This window comes from Rhinolophus sinicus, linkage group LG01 (assembly GCF_036562045.2).
Source record: "Rhinolophus sinicus isolate RSC01 linkage group LG01, ASM3656204v1, whole genome shotgun sequence".
NCBI classification, from domain to species: domain Eukaryota; kingdom Metazoa; phylum Chordata; class Mammalia; order Chiroptera; family Rhinolophidae; genus Rhinolophus; species Rhinolophus sinicus.
Window position 1 is genome coordinate 199,356,258 of NC_133751.1, and position 23,526 is coordinate 199,379,783.

A 23,526-nucleotide genomic window follows, 5' to 3' on the forward strand; every position below is an offset into this window, starting at 1 on the left:
ATTACCACCCCTCATAACCCTGTCCTTGATATCTTATATTCATTGAATCAATTAATTCTAAGGTTCTGAGTTATTATTTAGTCAAATTAATTTAACTCTGCTAGAATGCTTGTTCTTCTGTGCACACGTAGAAAGAAATGATTGAATCACGTTGGCAGTTCAGCCCAGAGGGTCATTTGCATTTTACTTTTTAAAAATCCCATTTGTACTCTACTTAATATTTGGACGTATGGTCTAGGATAACATTTCCTCACAAAAAATTTAAAAATTGGCAGCATGAAAACTTGTATGATTTGACATCCAAGACTGACAACCTCACTAACTTAAGAAAAATAAACAGTGAACTGTAAAAAAACTTTTTCATTTATATATATTTAACATTCTCAGATAAATGACCGCCTTTACTTATACAGTTAGTTCGTGAATAACAAATCCCCGGGGAAAGAGATGCTTTGGTTAGAAGTCAGGTGTGTTAAATTAAAACAGACCAAGAAAAATCCAAATTATATGAGGTGGAGCTCACTGTGATTACAGGTGATGTCAAAAACCCCCTCCACCCCCTGCACTGCCCATGGCTTCTAGTTGTCCTAGCCCTATTGTATTATAGCAAATTGGGTAGAACCTTAGCAGTAGTTCTGCAAAAACTTCATCTATGTCTTTTGTCCTAGATTCCCTCCAGCCCAGATCCCACTGCCTCGTTTCCTCCATTCACCACCCAGAATTGCCACTTGCTGGTGGACAGGTTGACCCACGACCTTTAACTGAAATTTATTCTCTCCTAAGCGTTGCCTCAACAGTCCTATATGTTAAATGTTATGTCTAATCGTGGATAGAAAAGTCCTTTTGATGGGGTTTTAATTATTAGCAAGCAGTGGTAGACCTGCTGCTGTGTGTATGTGCTCACATGTGCCCAAAGGAGGTCCCAAAGTCACTTGCAGACTACGCACTGGTGGGCAAGTGAACCAAAATGCCTGAGTCATCTACAACTGCTGTCATCACAGCCACATCTCCCAGACTTGGATGCAAGCTCATTTTTTAACATGTTTTCCTAGCAAGGAAAAAGCTCTTCCTTTTCTAAGAATTCATTATCTAAATTAGTTTTTAATAAAGCATAAATATAGTATTCATGACACATTCTGCCACATTTGAGGAAATGTGGGTTAGGAAGGCTCCTGAGGTCTCAAATGGCACACAGAAAAGTGATTTGGCAGCATGATGTAAAATTATTCATCGTAGTCCTGGAAACATCAGAATCTTAATTGTTAAAAAAAAAGAATGGCAGTTGTACAAGTAAGAGAAAAATGCTGTTAAAGAAATAATTATTAAAACAAACTTGCTTGTTTCGGGTTTATTCTTTGAAAGAAACAGGAACACTCAAACAATATTCTACTGTTATCCTGTAAACATAGGAACAATGGGACATCTGTAAACCCAATTTAATTTTAGATAATAATCATAATAAGTTAAAACAAGATTAAGGAAGATTTATCCAAAACACCCAGTAGAAAAAATACTTCCTAAAATAGGAAAATGTAGAAAATTGAAAGAAACACAACCATTCAAAATAATTCCAAAATGAATAGTGAATAGTTTATTTTTTAAATATGTTTTTTAGATTTATTATTATTATTATTTTATTGGGGGAGGAGAACAGGACTTTATTGGGGAACAGTGTGTACTTTCAGGACCTTTTTCCAAGTCAAATTGTTGTCCTTTCAATCTTAGTTGTGGAGGGTGCAGCTCAGTTCCAGGTCCAGTTGCCATTGCTAGTTGCAGGGGGCGCAGCCCACCATCCTTTGCGGGAGTCGAACCAGCAACCTTGTGGTTGAGAGGACGCGCTCCAACCAACTGAGCCATCTGGGAGCTCAGCTCAAGGTGCAGGGTTCAATCTTAGTTGCAGGGGGCGGAGCCCACCATCCCTTGTGGGACATGAGGGATTGAACTGGCAACCTTGTGGTTGAGAGCCCACTGGCCCATGTGGGAATTGAACCAGCAGTCTTCGGAGTTAGGAGCATGGAGCTCTAACCGCCGGAGCCACCGGGCCGGCCCAATAGTGAATAGTTTTTATTTTTTAAAGTTTAATGAAAACTTTATGTAAACATGTACATGAATAAAGACAAAATTACCTTTAATATCGACTATGATGTATCCAGTGACACATAGCACTAGACACTTAATACTCAGAAGTGAAAATAATATATTAGAAAGAGTGAACCATTAATCCTTCTGCCCACTAGCTTTGTGAGCATCGGCAAATTCCTTAGATTCTGACCCTCGGTTTCCTCATTTATAAAACGGAGGTGAAGTGCCTGGCACATAGTAGACACTCAACAAAAGGTAGCTATAGTACAGTAGTTATCAAAGCAGTGAACACATTGTTTATTGTATGCCAGGCACTTTGATAAGAGGTCTAAATGCATTAACTTACTTAACAGGTAGAGGTCATAGTGGTAGTGATAAGATCTTAGAGAATGCTAGAGAAGTGAGAAAACGATTTTAAAATGTACTGAAATAATATTGAGTTGTAAGAAAATTAAATCTGTATCTGAAGTTCTTAGCAGGAGTAGAGGGTCAAGGGGTTATGTTCAAGTTCAGAGTGTCCTGAAGTGGTTAAACTACTACCCTTCCCTCCCATGGGTGCTTTGAGGGGTACCTAGCCTCCAGCTCTCCCGGTGAAGCACTGTCATTTCTGATACTGAGAGGACTACGGTCTCCAACGTCTCCAGATCCTCCTAAAAGTCCAGAACCGTAGAGAGGGCCTTTGACTAATGGGTTCCCATGTTATATTCCTGCTCTCTCATGTACTTGGGCAGAGAGAAGGAAATCCTGGCTTCTTCCTTCTGAAGGGAGGAGACTGCTCCATAGGAAAAATATTGACAATACATGAGGACAGAATTAGGTTTCATTGGTTCAATGCCCCAATATAAAAAGCCAGTTGGTGACAGGACTGGAAATCAAGGAGTGGATAATCTAGGAAAAGGAGTTTAAGCATTAAAACCCTGCAGAGTAACACAAATTATTTAAGTGTTATCACAGCTCTTCTCAGCTCCATTAGATTGCGAGTTGATTACTGATAACTGATACACAATTATAATAATGACCATAAAGTCAGGATAATTAACCATCACAAGTCTACTGCAAGTTCATTGCTCCTATTTGTAGTCTTAGTAATACCTTATTACTTCCAGGACTTTTCTCATTGGCAGTAAAATCATGATAGATTTTTAATTCTACATTCTGCACTTAAAGCAATGAAAAACCATTTGAGTTCTAAAGCACACATTTCCATATAAAGTCTCAAAGACAAGGTCATTAAAAGAATTTCTAAGACATACTAATTGATTGCATTTTTATTACTAATGGTGTTTTCTACAAGTAGGATTTAATATTCTCTGTATTTTACATCCATAATCTACAGCTAACCTTTCCCACTATTCTCCTAAATAAAGTCTCCATTCCATTTTGTCCAGTATGTACATTGTAATGCTCATACATCATGGCATACCCTTTTCACTCCTTACTATTGATCAAAATAATACCCTGCTCAAATGCTGATAAAACATAAATCATCCTAGTGATTCCTCATATTGTTCTCCCTTTTTTTTTTTTTACTGGAATTCTCTTCCATTTATCTCAGTAGGTCCAATCTCACTTATACATCAAGGAAACTATTCAAATGTCAACTCCACAAATTATTCTCTCATCTCTCTAGCCCCAGTCAATATTCTCTTCAAGTCCCAGATTAATTTAACTACACCTCACTTACAGCAGTTAATTCTTTCTCTCTGGTTTCATCGAAATTTATGTGGATCCTTTGGCTCCTTTATAAGGCTCGACGTTCTTGGGGTATGCCACCCGTATTTCATTGGCATCCCCATCTCAAGGATATCTTGAACATAGCACGTGGATGGGTAGGTCTGCAATGCTCACCCTTGACCAGGCCTTGTAGATAACAGACCACCCACGTCCACAGACTGGCTATCTTTTCTGTGTAAAGAGCTTTGTTGAGGTAGAATTCATACACCATAAAATTCACCCATTGTCTGTGTATAGTGTGTCTCTGTGATTTTTAATAAATTTAGAGAGTTGGACAACCATCATCATAATCCAGTTTTAGACTTTATTATCATCCCAAAAAGTTCACTCATGCCCATTTACACCTGGCTCCCACCCCCAGTTCCAGTCAACTACTAATCCGTTTGTCTCAATGGATTTGTCTTTTCTGGACATTTCATATGGAGAGAATTACACATATATACGCTTTTGGGCCCGGTTTCCTCTCAATTAGCATACTATCTTTGAGGTTTCTGTTTGTATAGGTGAATCAGTAGTTTGTGTGCTTTTTATTGCTTTATTCAACAGTTGATAAGCATTTGGATTGTTTGCAGTTTGGGGCAGTTATGAGTAATGATGTTATGAAATTTGCATACAAGTCTTTATTGGACATACTCGTATGCTTTATTTCTCTGGGGTAGATTCCTAAGAGTCAAATTGCTGGGTTCATATCATAAATGAATGTTTAACTTTTTAAAAAACTGCCTATTTTCTGTAGTGGCCACATCATTTTACATCCTTACTAGCAGTATGTGAGGATTCATTTCTCCACATTCTTGCCGTTAATTGGTGTTGTTGTTGTCATTCCAGGGGGTGTGGGGTAGCATCTCATGTGGATTTTTTTAAGATTTTATTGGGGAAGGGGAACAGGACTATACTGAGAGACAGTGTGTATTTCCGGGACTTTTCCAAGTCAAGTTGTTGTCCTTTCTTTTTTTTCTTTTTTTTTAATTTATTGGGGTGACAATTATTAGTAAAATTACAGATTTCAGGTGTACAATTCTGTATTACATCATCTATAAATCCCATTGTGTGTTCACCACCTAGAGTCAGTTCTCCTTCCATCACCATATATTTGATAAGTTGTTGTCCTTTCAATCTTAGTTATGGAGGGCACAGCTCAGCTCCAGGTCCAGTTGCCATTGCTAGTTGCAGGGGTGCAGCCCACCTTCCCTTGCGGGAGTCCAAGCGGCAACCTTGTGGCTGAGAGGATGTGCTCCAACCAACTGAGCCATCCGGGAGCTCAGTGGCAGCTCAGCTCAAGGTGCTGTGTTCAATTATAGTTGCAGGGGGCACAGCCCACCATCCCCTTGTAGCAGTCGAACCAGCAACATTGTGGTTGAGAGCCTGCGCTTCAACCGAGCCATCTGGACATTTGGGAGCTGAGTGGCAGCTCATTTACTTCATTCTAGTTGAGGAGGGCACACCTCACTGGCTCATATGGGAATTGAACCGGCAGCCCCATTGCCCAGAGCTCGTGCTCTAACCAACTAAGTCACCCGTCTGCCCTCATGTGGTTTTAATGGCATGTTTCTAATGACTAATGATGGGAAATTTTTAACATGTTTATTATTCACTTATCTTTGGGGAAGAAGTATCTATTCAAATCTTTTGCCCACTTTTTGATGCAACGGTTTATCTTTTTCTTGAGTTGTTAAGAGTACTTTAAATATTTCACATACAAATCCATTATCAGATATACAATTTGCAAATATTTTCTTCCAATCTGTGGCTTTTTATTTTAATGATGTCTTTTAAAAACCAAACATTTTTAATTTTCAGGTACTATTTATCAATTATTTCTTTTGAGGATTGTGCTTTCTGATGTCAGAGCAAAGAAGTCTTTGCCTAACCTAACATAGCAATAATTTTTTCTTGTGTTTTCTTTTAGGAGTTTAATAGCTTTAGCTGTTACATTTAGGCCTATGCTCCATTTGGAGTTAATTTTTGTGTATTGTGTGAACAGTCCAATTCCCCCAGCATTATTTGTTGAAAAAACTTTCCTCTGCTTTGGCAATTTTATTGAAAATCAACTGATCATCTAAGAGCTTAAATTCCATTGCATTGATCTCTATGCCTACTCTCACACCAATAATATTGTCTTTTTTTCCTTTTAATTAAAATTAATTGGGGTGACCATGGTTAGTAAAATTATGTAGGTTTCAAGTGTACAATTCTGTATTACATCATCTATTTTTCAAATTGTGTGTCCATCACCCAGAGGCAGTTCTCCTTCCATCACCATATATTTGACCCTGTTTACCCTCATCTACCTTAATACTGTAATTTTATACATTTTGAAACTGGGTAGTGTAATTTCTCCAATTTTCTTCTTTTTCAAAACTGCTTTGACTATTATATTTTATTCTATATAAGGATCAGCTTGTCAATTTCTATATATAAAACAAGCCTGTTAAGATTTTGAGATTGTCAAATCCATAAATCAATTTGAGAACTGCCATCTTAACAACATTGCGCCTTCCAGCCCATCAACATGGAATGTCAATTTCTCTCAGCCATTTTGTTTTCCGTGTACCAGTCTTATCCCTCTTTTATCACATTTATTCCTAAGTATTTTATTCTTTGTGATGCTATTGAGAATGAAATTGTCCTCTTAATGCTATTTTTGGACTGTTAATTTGTAGTATATAGAAATGCTTTTCAAAATTTTTGATCATGTAGCCTGAGACTGTGGTAAACTCATTTATTAATTCTAGTATAGTGCTTATTTGTGTATGTGATTTAAGATTTTTACATACAGGATAAGGTCATCTATGAATAAAAATAATTCTACTTCTTCCTATTGAATCTGATGCCTTTTATTTCTTTTACTGCACTGGCTAAAACTCCAGTAAAAATTTGAGTGGAAGTGAGAACAGATATCCTTGCCTTGTTCTTGATCTTAGGGTGAAAGCATTCCGTTTTACAGTTAAGTATGACATTAGGGGTAGGTGTTTTATAGGTGCTCTTTATTAGGTTGAGGAAGTTTCCTTGTAATCTTACTTTTTTGAGTTTTTATCATAAATGTGTGTTGGATTTTGTGAAATGTTTTATATGAGATTGTACGTGGTTTTTGTCCTTAAGTCTATTAATACAGTGTTTTACATTGATTTTTTTAAAATGTTAAACCAACCTTGCATTCATTGTATATAATCCCTCAGGTATTGCTGGATTTGATTTGCTAACACTTTGACTGATCTATAGCTTTCTTTTCTTGTAATGTCTTTCTCTGAATTTGGTATCAAGGTAATAAACATCTTCATAAAATGAGCTGAGACATGGTCTTTTCTTCTATTTCACAAAGAGTTTGTGTATGATTATATCGATTCTTCCTTAAATATTTGATTGAATTCACCAGTGAATCCATCTGGGCCTGGGTTTTTCTTTGTGGTAATATTTTACAGTATTAATTTCTTTACTTGTTATAGTCTGTTATGGGTTGAATTATATATCACCCAAAAAGACATGTTTAAGTCTTAATCCCTAGTGCTTCAGAATGTGTTCATATTTGGAAACAGGGTCACTGCAGATGTAATTAGTCAAAATGAGATCATACTGGAGTAAGCTGAGCTCTTAATCCTTTATGACTGGTGTCCTAATAAGAAGAGCAGACACATGAGGGGAGAATGTGATGTGTTGATGGAGACAGAGACTGAAGTTGATGGAGCTACAAGCCAAGGAACACCAAGGACTGCCTGCAAACCACCACATGCTCGAGTCAAGGAAGGAATCTCCCCTACAAGTTTCAGAGAGCTTACTTCTATCAACACCTTGATCTTGGACTTCTAGCCTTCAGAACTGTTAAGACATAAATTTCTGTTGTTTTAAGCCACCTAGTTTATAGTACTTTGTTATGACAGCCCTAGGAAATGAAAATAAACTCTTTTCAGATTTTTTTCTTAATTCAGTTTTGGCAATTTGTGTTTTCCTAGGAATTTCCCAATTCCTTTACACTGTCTAATTTGGCATAAAATTATTTGTAGTCCCTTACAATTTTGGTAGAGTGGATAGTGATGTATAACTTTCATTCCTGATTTTGGTAATTTGTGTCTTCTCTGTTTTGGTTGCTTAATAAAGGTTTGTCAATTTTTTGATTTTTACAAAGAACCAACTTTTATTTTCGTTGATTTTCTCAATTTTTCTCTTATTTACGTCATTAGTTTCCAGTGTGATTATTTCCTCCTTTTTGCTTGCTTTGGGTTTAAATTGATCTTATTTTTCTAGTTTTCAAAGTGGAAGCCTAGAATATTGTGACTTTTCTATTATAGGTGTTTAAAGCAGTAAATAGCCTTCAGATCACTGTTTTAGTTGTACATGTTTAGAAACATAAATTTCAATGTTTTCATCTTATCTCAGTTCAAAACATTTTCTAATTTCCTTTGTTACTTTTTCTTTGGCCCATGAATAATTTCCCAATATTTGGGGATTTTACAAGTTTCTTTCTATTGTATTCCTAACATAATTCCACTGTAACCAGACATATACTTTGCATGCCCCTAATCTTTTAAAACTTATTGAGACTTGTTTCATGACTTGCCGTATGCAGTATCCTGGAGAATATACTTCCTAAAAAGAATATAAATCTTGCTGACATTAAGTACGGTGGTATATATGTCGATTAGGTTGATAGTGTTATTTAAAGCTTCTATAGCCTTTGTGGTTTCCTGACTAGTTGTTCCAGCCATTAGTGAGAGGAGGATACTGAAATATCAAATTCTTATTGTCTGTCTATTCCTTCATTCAATTTATCAATTTTTGCTTCATGTATTTAGCGCTCTGTTGTTGGGTACATGTATATTTCTAATTATTATGTCTTCTTGAAGTATTGACCCTTTTATCATTATGAAATAGCCATATCTAGAAATATTTCTTGTCTTAAAGTCTTTTTTGTCTGCTATCAGTATAGCCACTGCAAATCAATTATGGTTAGTTTGCATGGTCTACCACTGTTAACTATTGTTGTTAATCTTATCATCATAATACATGGTACAACTTTGTACCTGTATAGTGCTTAAATTGTCCTTGAATTAGCTTGCAAGCTTTTCACAAGAAAGCCATAAATTCTTTTATCAGTTTATACATCCTTTGGTACAGTGTTGGGCATAACAATAAATAATCCATTAAAAGTAGACACCCCAACAAGCTCCTTTTTAAAAAAAATAATCCACTTGTGTTATTTGCTCCTGGCATTGTTACCTGATGTTCTCTCACCTTCACACCAGGTTTTGAAAGAATGATACTCATCTGCCTTCCTGACAGTTCCAGTCCTAGCTTTATAAACTGTACAAAGGTTATTACTACAACTTCTCTGGACATAAGAACCACATTTTCGGAACATTCCTTTAAGTCAAATGGCTTATTCCCAGGTATTATTGCTGTCCTGCAAACCTTTGATATAATAAAAACAGAACATTGGTCAGACCATTAGATAGGTCTCAAATATTAAACACAATGTGCATAATGCTGCTTTTTCTCATGATTAACATCTATGTTTAAGAATCATTATCTTACAAAGCAATGTAACAACTGTGTTAACTTTTGTGTTAAAGGACTTACGGCATTGAGTCTTTGATATTTGTAAGCCTTGCCTCTGTGAAAGGATGCTATTGACTGCCTCATGCGTTAATGTTTAAGATACACAATTATTAATCAAGTGATGTTTGTCAATTTAAATGGGACTTGAGTGTGACACAACATGTTGATTTCAATAGGAACTTAAAAAAATTTCTTGTCTGTTCAGTAAGTCATATAGGACAAAAAAGTCATTTTTTAAAAAGGTAAGCTTTTTCTGTCCTCTCGAATTTCCATGAATTTTTTTCACTGATATTTGAAATTGAATATAATTTTCTAAGTATATTCTTAATCCTTACATATAATGACATTTTAATGAGATTACTGTATTGAGACGTCTTGATTTGTGGCTCCCTTAAAATCACCTCTGTATTTGATGTATTAAGGACAAGAAAAATGATGCAATTATAGAAAGGTGTAAAGGGTGTTAGAGAATAGGAGCTAGGATTAGTATTAATTGAATTGATGCATATGATCAGGGATCACAAGGATAAATGAGGACCCCTTCTTTTTGAGAAATTACATTAAATTTTTTCCTAGGACAATATATAAAATACTTCCATAGGCAATTCACCTTTTCAGCCACTTGTTCAACTGACTTTCTATCTCCAAGAATGCAGTCTATCATTGTCAGCCAAACTTTCTGATCAGTACATTGTTTTTACAAGGGGTAAACTGTAAGGCCCAAGGAACATATACTTGCAAATTGCTGAGAATCTTCCTTATCACTTGAAAGTCTGTTATATACATGAGCCGATTTTTCATTGAAATGTCAAACTCTAAAAATTTCCACGAAGAGTCTTTGCAGTACATAACAAAAGATAACCAAAACTCTTCTGATTTAGGCAGTTTTTAAGTAGAACAAGCTAAATACAGCTGCCACAACTTCCAATAAATAACAGAGCAGCATAAAACCACCTGCATTTGGATTCCTCTTTGGAAAAGGCGTATCTTCCCCCTAGTTATTAGAAATTCCGTACCAACTAGTAAGATAGTTTGCTCATATTGTAGGAAATAAATACAGCACTACAGCATTTAATTTAACCAGACTCCTACAACTGATCATAAACTTTGTTGCACAGAAGCAGAACCCATAATTAAAATTCCATCAAATGACATATTAACTGAAATACTTAACACCTCAAGCTCTTAAATGGGCAAACAGACTAAGAAATACAGTCTCAGACCTAAGCTTTGGGGAGTGAAAACTACACCCATGACCTTGTTTGCTGGCCTACTTTGCAACCGTGGGTTCCGCCCTGAGATAGACAGCTCTCAGGCTGCCTGCAGATAACACAAAGGTGGAAGTGTGTCTCACACTATCTACTCCACCAGCAGCATCCGTCTCCTCCACGCAGCAGGTCAGCAGCTTGCAGCAGGGCTGGGGCCTGGAAGGACAGTGTCACAGCTGCGCCGCGGCCCACTGGCTGCTTCTCCCCTTGTCTGGTCTCTCCAACGCAGGCCACTTGCTTGCTTTAAGCGAGATAGAGCAAAGAAGTTACTTATGGCAGGGAGAAGCACGTTTCACTCCGGTTTTGCAGGACGAGTCGAGGGTACAAGCTCTCCACGCTACGCCCTCGGAACCTCCTCTCTGCCACCGCAGCCGCACGCGGCCTGAAAAGTCTGGCCCGGGCGCAACTGCGCATGCGCCGCGGCCGGCCGGCGCGGTTTACGGCCCTTCCCTGCTCCACCCGGGCCGCGCAAGCCGCGTAGTCAGGGCGCCCACGCTCTCCCCTAGGCGCCCAACGGGCCGCGGGAACCAGGAATTTCCAGGAGCAGCGCCCGTGCGTGATGACGCACGTACGCGCGCGAAGACGTGAGGACGCCGGCGGGCCGTAGAGAGCGTGAGTTTTCGCGTCTGTGTGGTGCCGTTTTCATGGTGGGTCCCGCGCAGCATCTTCCGCCTTTTACCGGGGCCGTGGCATCGGCCGCGAGGCGGGAACTGGGGGGTGGCCGTCGGCCTCTCCCGCGGGGTCGGGCTGGGGGTGCGGACCCGTTGGGATTGGCGGCAGTAGCTTCCGCGTCTTCGGCGCCCTGGGGGCCGTGGCGGGAGAGCGGGGAGGGTGCTTCCTGGAGCGACAATACGGGAGTCGTGTTCACCGTCACCCCCCCACCCCGCTGTCTGCTGGAGGCCGGCCGCCGGCCCTCGGAGGACGGGCTGAGCTCTGGGGGAGTTTTGCAGCATCGCTTTTGAAAGCAGGACGTTTCGAGCGGCGTTGCGTCAGCGACAGCTTGCAGTTTCAGGTGCTCTGAACAGCCACGTGATGTTCTCCGAACAGGGGGTGTGGCAGACACAACCCTAATTGAAGTAGTGGTATTTCTCTTAATAGGGGCTAGGAAAGCCACCTGAGTGAATCTAACCCTTTTCGGCCCAGACCTTAAAAACCTCCCAAACCGGATCCCATGCTCATTTGCTTTTCCTGACTTAGCGTAAACTCTTTCGAAGACTCCGAGTGCTGTCAGAATAAATAATTGCCTATTTAAGGTTGAGTCATCTGTATGTGTAGGTTCCTTTGCAGTACACTCCGTGACAGCTGGATTTTCCTCCATTTTTACCCCTTTGGAATCGCTTCCTAAAAGTCTGTCTAATGTCTCACATTTGTATGTCGTTTTTTTTTTTGTTGGTTCTAATAAACTTGAAAGCCTTTTAATTTGCTGCTGGTGTGGCAGGGCTTGGGAAAGAGGTAATCATACAAAGAGAAATAGCAGTGCATTGGGTTCCTAAATTGTCCAAAGACGACTAGCGTCACCATCACCTGGGAACTTGTTGCAAATGCAAAATTTGGGTCTTACCCCAGACTCACGGAATCAAATTTATTTTCACAAGACTTAACAGTTGTTCCCAGTGCACCTGGGTGCTAAAGTTTGGGAGTTACTGGCATAGTGATAACAGCCATTTTGAAGTCACAGAATGGAATTTTACGGAATGGAATGAAGAGGGTAGAGTAGAAAACTGACCATAAGCCTTAGCCTAACAGCTGAGCAGTGTTCTGGAGCCGTGGCTTGCAAGCAAATGACAAGGCTCAAGATGTTTCCATCCTTATCTTTCTTTCCCATTTGTCATACAGCTCCGCACAAGATAGCAGAGAAGCCCTCCTTCTGTCCATTCTCCATACCTCCGGTTTCTGAAGCATCACAGAGAAGATGACATCCTCCCAACCTTAATTTCCTCTTCCATAAAGTAGGAGTCATGGTGTGACCACCTCAGGACATTGAATGAGACGAAATAAAGAGCAAAACATGTCCACCATGTTAGGCATAGAGGCTCCAATAACTGCCACAGATTGGAAAGGGGGCCAGGTAGTTCCCACCGCAAACTTCACCTTATTCATTTCCTCATTGTTATGGATGAGGTAGTTTTGTTATTTCCTAACTGCATTGCTTTTCATTTTAAATGATCAAAGATGCTGAAGTGAAGAGTCAAAGCTTTCACATTATTATGAATGAGAGAAGACAAATACTTGGAGAAAGTTAAAACTCTAAACCTGGTAAAAAAAAAAACACTATCTCTAGTTTTATTACCATAACACAGCAACTTCCATAAGAGTTTTTTGGGTGCTTACTGAAAGGTCAAGATCAGGGGCTGATTAAGTATCTTTAGTTAGTTAACAGGGACAGTCAATTATAGAAGGGAACAGTGTTACAGGAGATGAGACCTCGGTAACAACATGCACCAAAGTATAAGAAAATACTAACTGAATCGTTATTATTTTTCAATATGGAAGCTTAATGATAGTGATGTAAATAATGTTGGATCTGTCGACAGTTTCTGGGTGCGGGCCGGGATCATGTCTCGTGAGACCGAAGAATGGAAACCCAGACCAGGGAGAGGCAAAAAGTTGTAAAGGAAGAGTTTATAAGAGGCAGGAGAAGAGGTTGCAGCTCCCCAGCGGGAGGGGTACCCGAAACTGGGAACCCCAGTGACTGAGGCAAAAGCTCTTACTTTTATACCTTCCCTTGACTGTTTGGGGAAGGAGGTTGGAGCCTTCTAATGGAATTCATCTATCAGGTTTGTCCTGTTTGCCCATCCTGAAGGGGTTAACGAAATAACCCATTCTTATCCATCAGATCAGATCAGTTCCTTTGTCCAGCCAAAAGGGATATGAGATAATTTATTAACCTCAAGGCTCTGTCTCATATCTTTGTCCTGGAGTGAAGGAGGCATTCCAGAACCTGGAGTTTCAGGATATGGCTGCTTTTTTGTTTATTCTACCAGGGACCTCCCTGTCTACCTAGCAACATGCCAACTAACCTGTCTCCATAGCAAAGTAAAAATTTTTATTTTTAGAAATCCTGATTCCTATGTATTTTTGTGCATATAACAGAATATATGAGCTTGGAAAATACTTCAAAGGAGTCATACCAGGTCATAATTTTGTTTTGTAAAATGGGGCTGGACATAAATAATCTGTACATTTATGTGAAGTTAGGTAAGTGCATGAATATGTAAACATTCTTTTAAAAAAATTAAAAAGATAGAAATGATGCTTTAAAAAGATAGATTTTCTTTTATGCTGCAGTTAAGTTATCTAAGCAGTGGACCTCAGATATTTTAGCAGGGAACCCTGTTTAGCAGACTCTTAACCTGTAGTGTTCAGGAGCTGAGATGCTTTAAGATGAGAGGTGGCAGGACCCAGCCTTCTGCTGGTGCACACCTTGAACCTCTTGCAGCCGCACTCTGAGGCATGTCCCCAGAACTTTGCATCTGTGAGATACAAATCCTCAGGAGATGAGCTAAAAAAGTCATGGCATTAAGCATTCTTGTGAGTGGGAGTCACGAACTTATTCTGAAGACAACACCCAAGGTTTTCAGCAATGGCAAACATACGTAGTATAACTTCTCATGCAGAGGAGCGAGTAATCATTTTTAAAAAGAATTCAGCCTTCAGTCTGACCCATATTTTACAAAAGTAGGCGTCTATGCACATGTTTTTGAGAAATCTAAGTTGTTGTTTTTTTTAGTCTCGCCAAGCTATGACAGCTGTATCACTGTTAAAGCTATTTAATATTTTAACTGGCTGTTGTTTAGCATTACAAATGACTCAAGGAAAAAGAAACAAGGAGTCAATGAAAGTACATTTCTTGTGTTTACTGCCCCTCTGTTTTTTATTGTATGAAAGCAGCTGCTTTGCATTTACATAGTAAAGGATTTTTCTTAAAGAGTTAATTTTTAGTTAATAGCTTTCATAAGAAAAATAATTTCAACTGCTAAGTATTTGTTAGATTGTTATTAATAGCAGTAGAAGTAATACGGCATTGTCTTTTCTCAGACATTGAGGAGGGTTTCCTGGTGACAGCTGGAGTGTGGGGGAGGGGGAGTCACTTTCAGTCAACCAGCTGCTCTGTGGGACATCACCGATGGTGATATCTCAAAGTCTGTGGATAATTTTGGCTGTATTCAGAAAAGAAAATGTATCAAATTTCTGGGAAGCAATAGATAGTGTGCAAGCGCCCTTTGGGATCTAAAGGATAGTCAACTGACAATGAGTGCATTCAGGTTTGCATGTCAGTGTTATTTACCCATCTAGTTTCTCGGACACTGTTCCATGCACATGATAATTATAAAGCAGTGAAGCCTAGTTCCATGGTGGGGGAAAGGCTCATTATTTTACGGAGAAGAAGGGAGAATGGAAAACAAACTTTGGGGGTGTGCTGCATGTTTTCAGGTAATAGGCTGTTTCATTTAGTCTTCACAGTGACTCCAGGAAGTAAGCGAAGTTTTTCTCATCTATAGATCAAGAAGCTCAGCGGACTCGGTTATAGGATTTGCCTGAGGCCACATACCAGTAAGGGATGGCATCCAGATTTGACCGCGAATCTGGCTTCAGCTCCAGGAATGTTGTCATTGCAACAACAGCTGTTTCTCCATGGTGTTAACTTGCTTATGCATTTTTTATTCAGTCACAATATCAGGATAGTTATGAATGAAATTTATATACATATTACAATGACTTCAATTTTGTATAAATAATATATAGGGGACTGTGTGTGTAAGTGTTGGCAGCTACTACTAATTTTGGAATTTCTTTCCCTTGAGAAAAATCTCTTGGGCATCAGTGTGAAAGATATTTTGCTACATTTTTTTGTTACAAATACCAGCAAGTTGGCAGTTAAGTGTGTTGTAATGAATCAGTTGTGATTCTAAGTTTGAACAAATGTAGAAATAAACATTGTGTGTGCACACTGCCCAGGTGGTAGCAGAAGTCCCTTCCTACCAAAGTATTCAAGATTTCCTCCCTTCTTTCAAGCCATGTGGATTTTGTGTTAATAAGGAACCTTATAGATTTCTAAATTTCTAGCTTGTAGCTGTTATGTCCACTAAATGACGATTTAAAGCAAATCCTTTTATTTTTGTGAGATGGCACCACAGCTTTTGACTGTAGTTTCATGCATCATTTCATCTCCTTCCCCATTACCCGGGATAATGCCTGCCCCAGTATTTTCTTTGTTTTTCTCTCTCCCCTCACACCCCATACAAAACTTTAAAACTTGTTTTTGCTATTTTTCTAAACATTCCGTGCACCTTATATACAGTTCTAGTACAATTCTTTACCACACTTTAATGTTGCCGTTTGTGTGTCTGATTCTCCTTCTAGGCTGTGGTTGCCCAAAAGGACAGTGCTTCTCCCTTACTGGATGCTCAAATATTATTAAATGAAGGAATATAGACAGCGAGGTATACAATTACATGCTTAATGCTTTTATTGCTGTAGTTTCACATTCGTTGGTTTCTTCTCTGGGCTCATGTGATGATTTATGTCTGTGAATCACTTGCATGATGGTTAAAAATGAAGAGGTGAACCTTTCTGCAGAAAAGCATACTGGATACTTCCATGTTACTTTCTAAGGCTATGAGGTGGAAGAGGCTCTTATTCATTTTCTTTCTCTCTCTCTCTTTTTTTCCTTCCTTCCTTCCTTCCTTCCTTCCTTCCTTCCTTCCTTCCTTCCTTCCTTCCTTCCTTCCTTGATGAGTCTAATTGATTCATTGTCTGAAAGTTCTAGTCAAAATTTTCATCAGGTGATATTTTTAAAAAATATCTAGTCTTATTTTCAATGGCGTGCGAAGGCAGGTAGGACAGTGCTTTGAAAGTCACTTCAGTAATTAGAAATTTCTTTAAAAACATAAACCTTGTATATAAATAGAAGACACACTTTAGACCATCCGTTTTTCCTTTTGAAATAACATTCTTCATCCATCGTGCGAGTCTGCACACTAGGTCTCTGCCTTTGAGAGGACTTGGCCTTATTTATGCAGTAGTTAGCCGTGTATTCACATTCTTAGCTCTGGGCCCTTTTTCTTGAGGAATAACTTGCCCGTAGCCGACCTTTGAAATACTGCTCAAATGTTTTTGGTTCTCCTATGGGCTGGAGTGTTGTGCTCAGTAGAAAATGAGAGCTAAGGATGCTTGAAAAAAAGCAGGATCTGCTTGCCAGCCCTCGGCAAATGCCTTAGTATTCTGGGTAGGGTTCTTTGACTATAAACAACAGAAATGAAGTTAAATCGGTTATCTAGATAACTATTCAAGAACAAGAGATTGGAAGTGTATGGGTAAGCACCGAGAGTCGACAGAAAAACCAAACCACCAGGCCTTGGTAAGGACAGCAGCTAGGTGAGCTCCCAGGGTTTGGGTAGACTTTGTAGATCTGGAAAGTTGTTTAAGTTAAAGCCCTGAGTATTGGCTCCAGAAGTTGTTGGTCTTCACACAAGTTTTAGATTCCAAAGAGAGAGGTATCATTCCATTTCTGCACCGGCAGCCTTCTTTGCTGGTCCCCCCAGGACCACATCCACTGTGGGTGGGAGATGGATTCCTGTTACTGAAAGAATGAGGCATTGATGCTGGGCTGGCAAAAAACCCCAACTTCTCCCCACTAGGTAGTAATTAGTGGACATCCTGTGTGCTTTCTGGGAACATAAACAACATCTCTGAAGTCTGGTGTGTTCTCCCCGCTCTTCACTAGTTCTTGTGCTGGGAGGATTTCAGTTACATAAATAATTCACTAACAATCCTTACACAGATTAATTTAAATGTGGGAATGGCTATCCCTTTTTCATCCAATTTAGGTAGACAAAGAAATCTGGCGTGGAGCAAACGTGAGAATGGAATTACTTAAATCCTCTTGAAGGTAGTGATGGTGGTGTGATGCTGGCATTGCTGTTCCCCTTGTGTCTCCTGGTTTAAGGACCTGCATCTGAAGGGCTGTCAGTCGGAGAACTTTAATGAGCCCTCATTACACTAAAACTTGTAGTCTGTGAGAGAAGAAACCAGCTTATGATTGATACTGGAAATCATAAGTGGTGATGGATCGCAATTGCAGTTGGCACTAATTCACCTCGCTGTGGAGCAAAAGTCAAGATTATATACAAAATCCAGTAGTTTTCGCTTTTCATGTATAACGATAATCTAATCATTTCTGTTAAGACTGTAACACTTCAAAAAGGAAGGAAAAATTAAAATTTCGCTATCTGACATAATGAGATTTTTTTATATCCTAAAATAGAGGCTCATTAAATTCTCAAATTTAATGATAATTTAAAGATAATCTTGACAGAAACTCTGGTTTGAGATTTTATTATAAAATTTGTTTTAATTAAAAAATGATTTCTCCTTTCATGTGCCTTTCACATATCCCATCATATTGTTTAAAAAATTGTATGTGTAATTGACTCACATGATATAGTTTAAAAATGTAGGATCATAGAAAGTGCAGAAAAATACTAATTGGTTATTAAGTTATAAAAAAAAGCTTTAAAGCTATTTAAAATTTTTAATGTGTTTGTTTCTATGGATTAAAAACACTGTCATTTCTCAGTTGATGATTTTATATGTATAATCTCAATATAATCTCATTTAACCCTTACACCACCAAATAAGCCTAAATTATTTCCTTTCACAGGTGAGAAATGGGAGTTTAATAACTTCCCTAAAGTCACATGGCTGGTGTATTGTAGACATCTTCCCAAAGACCCTGCCCTTTACTCTCCAATTCTGCATACTAGAATGATGCTCGTCCTGTGTGTCATTTTGAGAAAAAGCACTGGGACATTTCTTTCCCAGAGCCTGTTTCCCTCAGTTGCCTGACAACTACTTTATGTTAGGAAACTGTTGATATGTGTTGTGTTGTCATCCATTGTCCTGTGCTTCTGTTTGCTGTGAGTGTGGCAGCGGCTCTTGTGTTGCAGCAGTGTGCGCTGGAAAGCCTTTTGTCCTTCCTGTCTTAGAGCAGCCTGACAGCCTTTCATGTTGAATTCAGCAGGATTCTTTTCCCTTCACAAAGCCCAGTGTTACTTTCTAGGTGAAAAATAATTAAATGCTCTTAAAGATGTATTTGATTAACGCGAAGCTGATCTGTGTAAATTAATTATAACTGTATTGATGTCATAGCCTTGTCTTTTATTATTAGCCAGGTCATTGACCAGAAGTTTGGAAGCTTATTGTAACTGACAGGTTAGTGGTTTGACCTTGCATGCCGTCTAGAAGCGAAACATGAACAATGCTTGTAAATGCATTTTGTTCCCCAAGCTGCGTGTGTTGTCAGAGTATCTGATCTTGGATTCTTATTTTTCACTCTTCCTTTACTTCTTTGATGAAATTGGTATACTCGAAGTGAGTATTATACTGAATTCTCTTACTAAAAAAACATCCAGCCAAACACAGATGTCGTCTGTGTCATTGCGTAATTACAATTAGACATGAAACCTTGGCACATTTAGGACATAGAGTCAGGTAAACAAATGCCCCAGATTAAATGAATCTTGTTTTTAAGTTCCACACAAAAGAAGTTAAAACAACTTTTGGCAGAGAAGATGTAAACATAGGGGAATGTTTGCTAGGCTGAGAGAGAATGTGCCTCGTCTTATTCTAATTTGTTTGAGCAAGTTTAGAGCTGGTGGTATTTTTAATAAGTGGGTGATAAGAGCCCCTAACTTTGGAGTGTTTGGTTCAAGAATGGGACGGTAGGAATAAAGCATGGAGGGGAAGTGGACAATAATGGCTGAAAAGCCGCACTTCCTGGGTGTAGGCTCCCTCCTGCACACTTGGTACTAGTGGAGGAGTCACCTCTGCTAGAATGTGACACAGGCACTCCTGCAGTCACCATTCTATGCAGAACCACGCCATCAAAGCCACAGAGCTCGTGGGGCAAATGGTGTTAGGAGCAAAACACACGCAAACTTTTGTCAGTGGTACATTAAAAAAAAAAAAAAAGACAGGAACCTAATAAAGTGGCAGCACAGTTTTACACATTAGATGGTTAAGTACAGAAGCCCTACGATAAATGATAACTATGGCGCTCTGCCTTTAGAAAGTCCTAAAGTTTGCTTGTGGAGGTGGTTGTCAGAAGCGTTGCAGCCTGTGCATTATGTTAGTGGAGGAAGGAGGGTCATCTGCAATTTGGGCATTTGATGGCAAGTCAGAACCCACAGATGGAGATGGGTGTAACTCATCCTCTGTGAGCTGAGGTAGCTGATTTGAGGTGTGCAAATGTGTACATTTTGTGAATTTCCATGCAGCTGGCTTCAGCTGAGTGCCGTTTTCTGCATTCACCTGGTGCTTCTTGATGAAATTACACATAATCAAACGCAAAATTTGCATTATGCTCTAGTTGTTCCCTGCTATATTAATTACATCTGAACAAATTTGCTTGTTTCAAAACAAGCACAAAGAAGAACTGACCTAAGTAACTTATACTTTCCTATATTTCATGTTTCTATGCTAACAGCACATGAGTGAGGCTTCCTCCCTTTAAAATACCTCTCCTAGTGAGATTTTCTGCATTGGAAATATTTTCAAAATGCATATACATTTTGGTTAGTCACCAACTGGCGTTTCTTGGGGAAGTCTATTCTTTACACTAAGATTATGTGCGCCCCAATTCTTTTGGTGGTTAATGTGTTGAACGTTATTAAAGAGCAGTGGGGAGGACTTCCTGTTTCAGCTCTGACAGGTAAACAGCTCGGAAGTCATCCTCACAACAAGAGAAACCCGGGCACACTGAAAATCAATGACTTTCCTTAGATCCCTCTGAGAATCGAGGTTCCAGGGCAAACCGCCACCCCGAAATCTAGAGAGACAGGCTCATGTTGAGAATCACAGTCAAGTTCAAAATTCTTTTCCCTTTTGCGCTTCTGGGGCTGTGTAAACTGGACAAAAGACAGGTTCACAAGCGAGAAACAGTTTATTAGCGTGTGTGTCAGTCATACACAGGGGAGTACCCAGAGATGGGTAATTCAAAGGGAGGGTTAGAATTTGGGCTTCTTTGGCATGTTAACAAGAGAACAATACATTTTTAGAGATGTGACCAGACAAAGGAAAGGACTTTGCGTTTCTAGGGCAGCAAATGGTAGGAAGGCAAATCTGTGGGGAACTCAAGACGATAAGGGCTAGTTGTAACGTTTAGTACCAGATCTAAGGTTGTCTCTGGTGATTAACTTTTGTCATCCTGATAGAGAGGGGCGGGGAGACACCTCTGCAAACTTTTAGGCAAATAGGAGGAGGGCAGAGAACTTCCCTTGTATCTGCATCTTCCCAGGTGCCTTCAGCTCAGAATAAACCTTACACCAACTGGCATATTTGGGGGCAGCATATTCTCCCCCACCATCAGCTCACCTGCAACTGAGGCCCCTGAAGGAATACTTAAATGGTAGTTTCAAGGAGTTGCTGGAGTCTGAGTGTAGACTTTTCTGAGTGTTAAAAACTCAAGTGTTCCGTAGACAAACCTGAGTTGCAGCTTTATTGTAAGGATAAGGTCTCTGGAGCCAGATTATCTTGGTTAAAATCCCTGCTCATCTGTAAAATGATTAAATAATATCTGCTTCATAAAGTTTGGAGGATTGAATGGGATAATAGTACATGTAAAGTGTGAGACCAGTACTACCAGAGATGAACAACTCGTGTGTGTGTGTGTGCGCGCGCGTGTGTAACGTTAACCAGTAATTTGACCTTTCTTTTCGACCTCTATTTTGGAAAAACTATAAAACAGTAGCAGGTAGGTATTTCTGTTTAAGTCATTGAAACAATACCTAAGATTTAATGAGTGTTTATTGGGTGTGTGGCATTATTCTAAGCACTTTGATACTTTAAGTCATTTATTTTTTACAAGAATTCTACTATCAGGGTTAGCTGCCATTACTACTCTACATAGCAGGAAACTAAGGCAAACAGTTTGGTAAAGATGATATAAGGCCTCTCGTGACACCCTAATTGGCACTGGTGGACCATACACGCGGAAAGGAGTGCGGGAAATTAGTAAGCGCTGACATGGTCAGGGAGCCTGTCAGGAAGCAGGCAGGACCAGAGCTGGGCTTTGCAGGTTGGGGAGGAATATAATGGGTAGGGAGGAGTGGGAGTGGGTGTCTGGGGCCGGGGAGTGGTGCTAGCAGTGCTGTCCGTGCCCTGCCCTAGTGTATTGGGCCAGAGTCCTAGCCTCCAGCACCTGCAGTTCTTTGCCCAGGTGCTTCCTCTGGCCCCTGACACCGGCTTTGGCAAGCCTCAAATGATGGGGCGCTAAGGCAGACCCCTAGCCTTTGGAGCATAGTACTGAGGAATAAGTACACTAGTTCCCAGTGGGATTAAGCTCTAGTCAGCTATAGTGAGGGCTTGCTTGATAATGCATACCTTTCTGGCTGCCTTGCCTTCCTCTTGCTTCCCCACAACCCTACCAGCGAATTTGTTGCCTCCCAAATAAATTGCTTGCACAAGGACCCTTGTCTCAGAGTCTGCTTCTGGGAGAAGCACAAACAGTGATGCCTGACAATAACAACAGAGAGTTACAGTCATTAAGAGTATGCTAATTGAATGCTTATACCAACCCATTTTGCTCCGAAGGACACATTAGAGCTGATGGTCAGGCTAGGTCTTATTTTCGGGGAAACATGGTACAAGGCAACTTGATCCAACTCAATCTAAAGAAAGAAACAGACCCCTCAGTGGTTGGATGATCTTGGACACTCAGGACCCCAAAGGTGGGAGCAGAGCCAGGGCAGCTGGCAAAAGCCCAGGAGGAAGTGCTGTCTCCCTGGGGAAGTTTCTCTCCAGTTTATTTTAATCCTCTGTACTTTTTACCTCCAGTTTTCAAATTACTGGGAACCCCGAGCAGATTGCTCACACTGCCACCGCCTCGTCTTTTCCTTTCACTTTGGCAAAACCTCTAGTCCCTTGGAATGAATTAACTGTGGGTCTTCATTTGCCCTACTCTGTGTAACTCAGCTGGCATTGAACTGACTCATGTGCTGTTGGTGCTGTGGTTGAAGCGAGTTTAGAGCATTTCCGAAATCTGCCATTCGCTTTCCTGAGTCCTCTGCCTTTACCCGAAACCAGCTGGTTATTCCTTTGAATGTTTTACCCGCAGCAGCCAGTCCTCAGTGTAGTAACAAAGCTTGCTTTTGGCTGTGATAGTGTTGGTGGCTTTTTGTTTGCCTGTTTTATCTTTTTAGTTCTTATGCTTTCTACCCTCCTTCTTAGTGGCAGGGCCAGGGTAGACGCCGCAGTCTTTTGTTTGACCTGGTGGACTTGGTTCTGTGCCATATTCCCTCTCGGGAGAAATTGACCTAACCGTTCCTGGCAGAACTCAGTCACTCTTACCAGTTCTGAGTGTTGTTAAGAATCCGTAGCATAGAGCTAACTGATTATCAAGGACCAACTTGACAGTTTCTTCTGGTGATTCCATTGACTGCCCTGGGCAGGTATTTCTGTGGCTCAGAATAGGTGACCGCATCATTTGAAACCACTTGGCAGTATTTAAACTTCTCTTTTCATAACTACCACCTTAGTTTTGCTTCAGTAATTTGTGTGGGTATAAAATAATTTGTATTAAAATGCCTGCATGCAACGGTTCCAGAAATTCTGGTGGCTCTAGAATTTGTGTGTCTAAGGGACTCCGAAGTAGAAATCTGCTTGGAAATGGGGTGCAGTGTTAGGGGACAGGTGGCTGGGGGATTTGCCTTGGATCTGTGTTTGCATAGCAAGCACACTCGTTTTAATTGGATGGTATGTTAAGTTGTGGTGTTTGGGGGAAGACGGATTGTGAAGTCTTACCCCTCTCCCCCAGTGGACACTGTCTGTGTATTTCTGGACTAGACACATCTTACCTATTTTTCCCAACCTTGCCCAAATACCCTCTGCC

General features: G+C 39.9%; 1 protein-coding gene across 3 annotated transcripts in view; it reads left to right on the plus strand.

Annotated features, from left to right (window-relative positions):
* Nucleotides 1–11,076: 11,076 nt before the first annotated feature.
* Nucleotides 11,077–23,526, plus strand: part of RHBDD1 (rhomboid domain containing 1) — a 111,598-nt gene continuing 99,148 nt past the window's right edge. For 2 of the 3 annotated variants that reach the window (XM_019736620.2, XM_019736622.2), the window contains exon 1: nt 11,147–11,284. The gene's annotated coding sequence lies outside the window, so the exon portion shown is untranslated. Of the gene's footprint in view, nt 11,285–23,526 lie in introns of all 3 variants that reach the window. The other variant, XM_019736621.2, reaches the window with a different exon arrangement.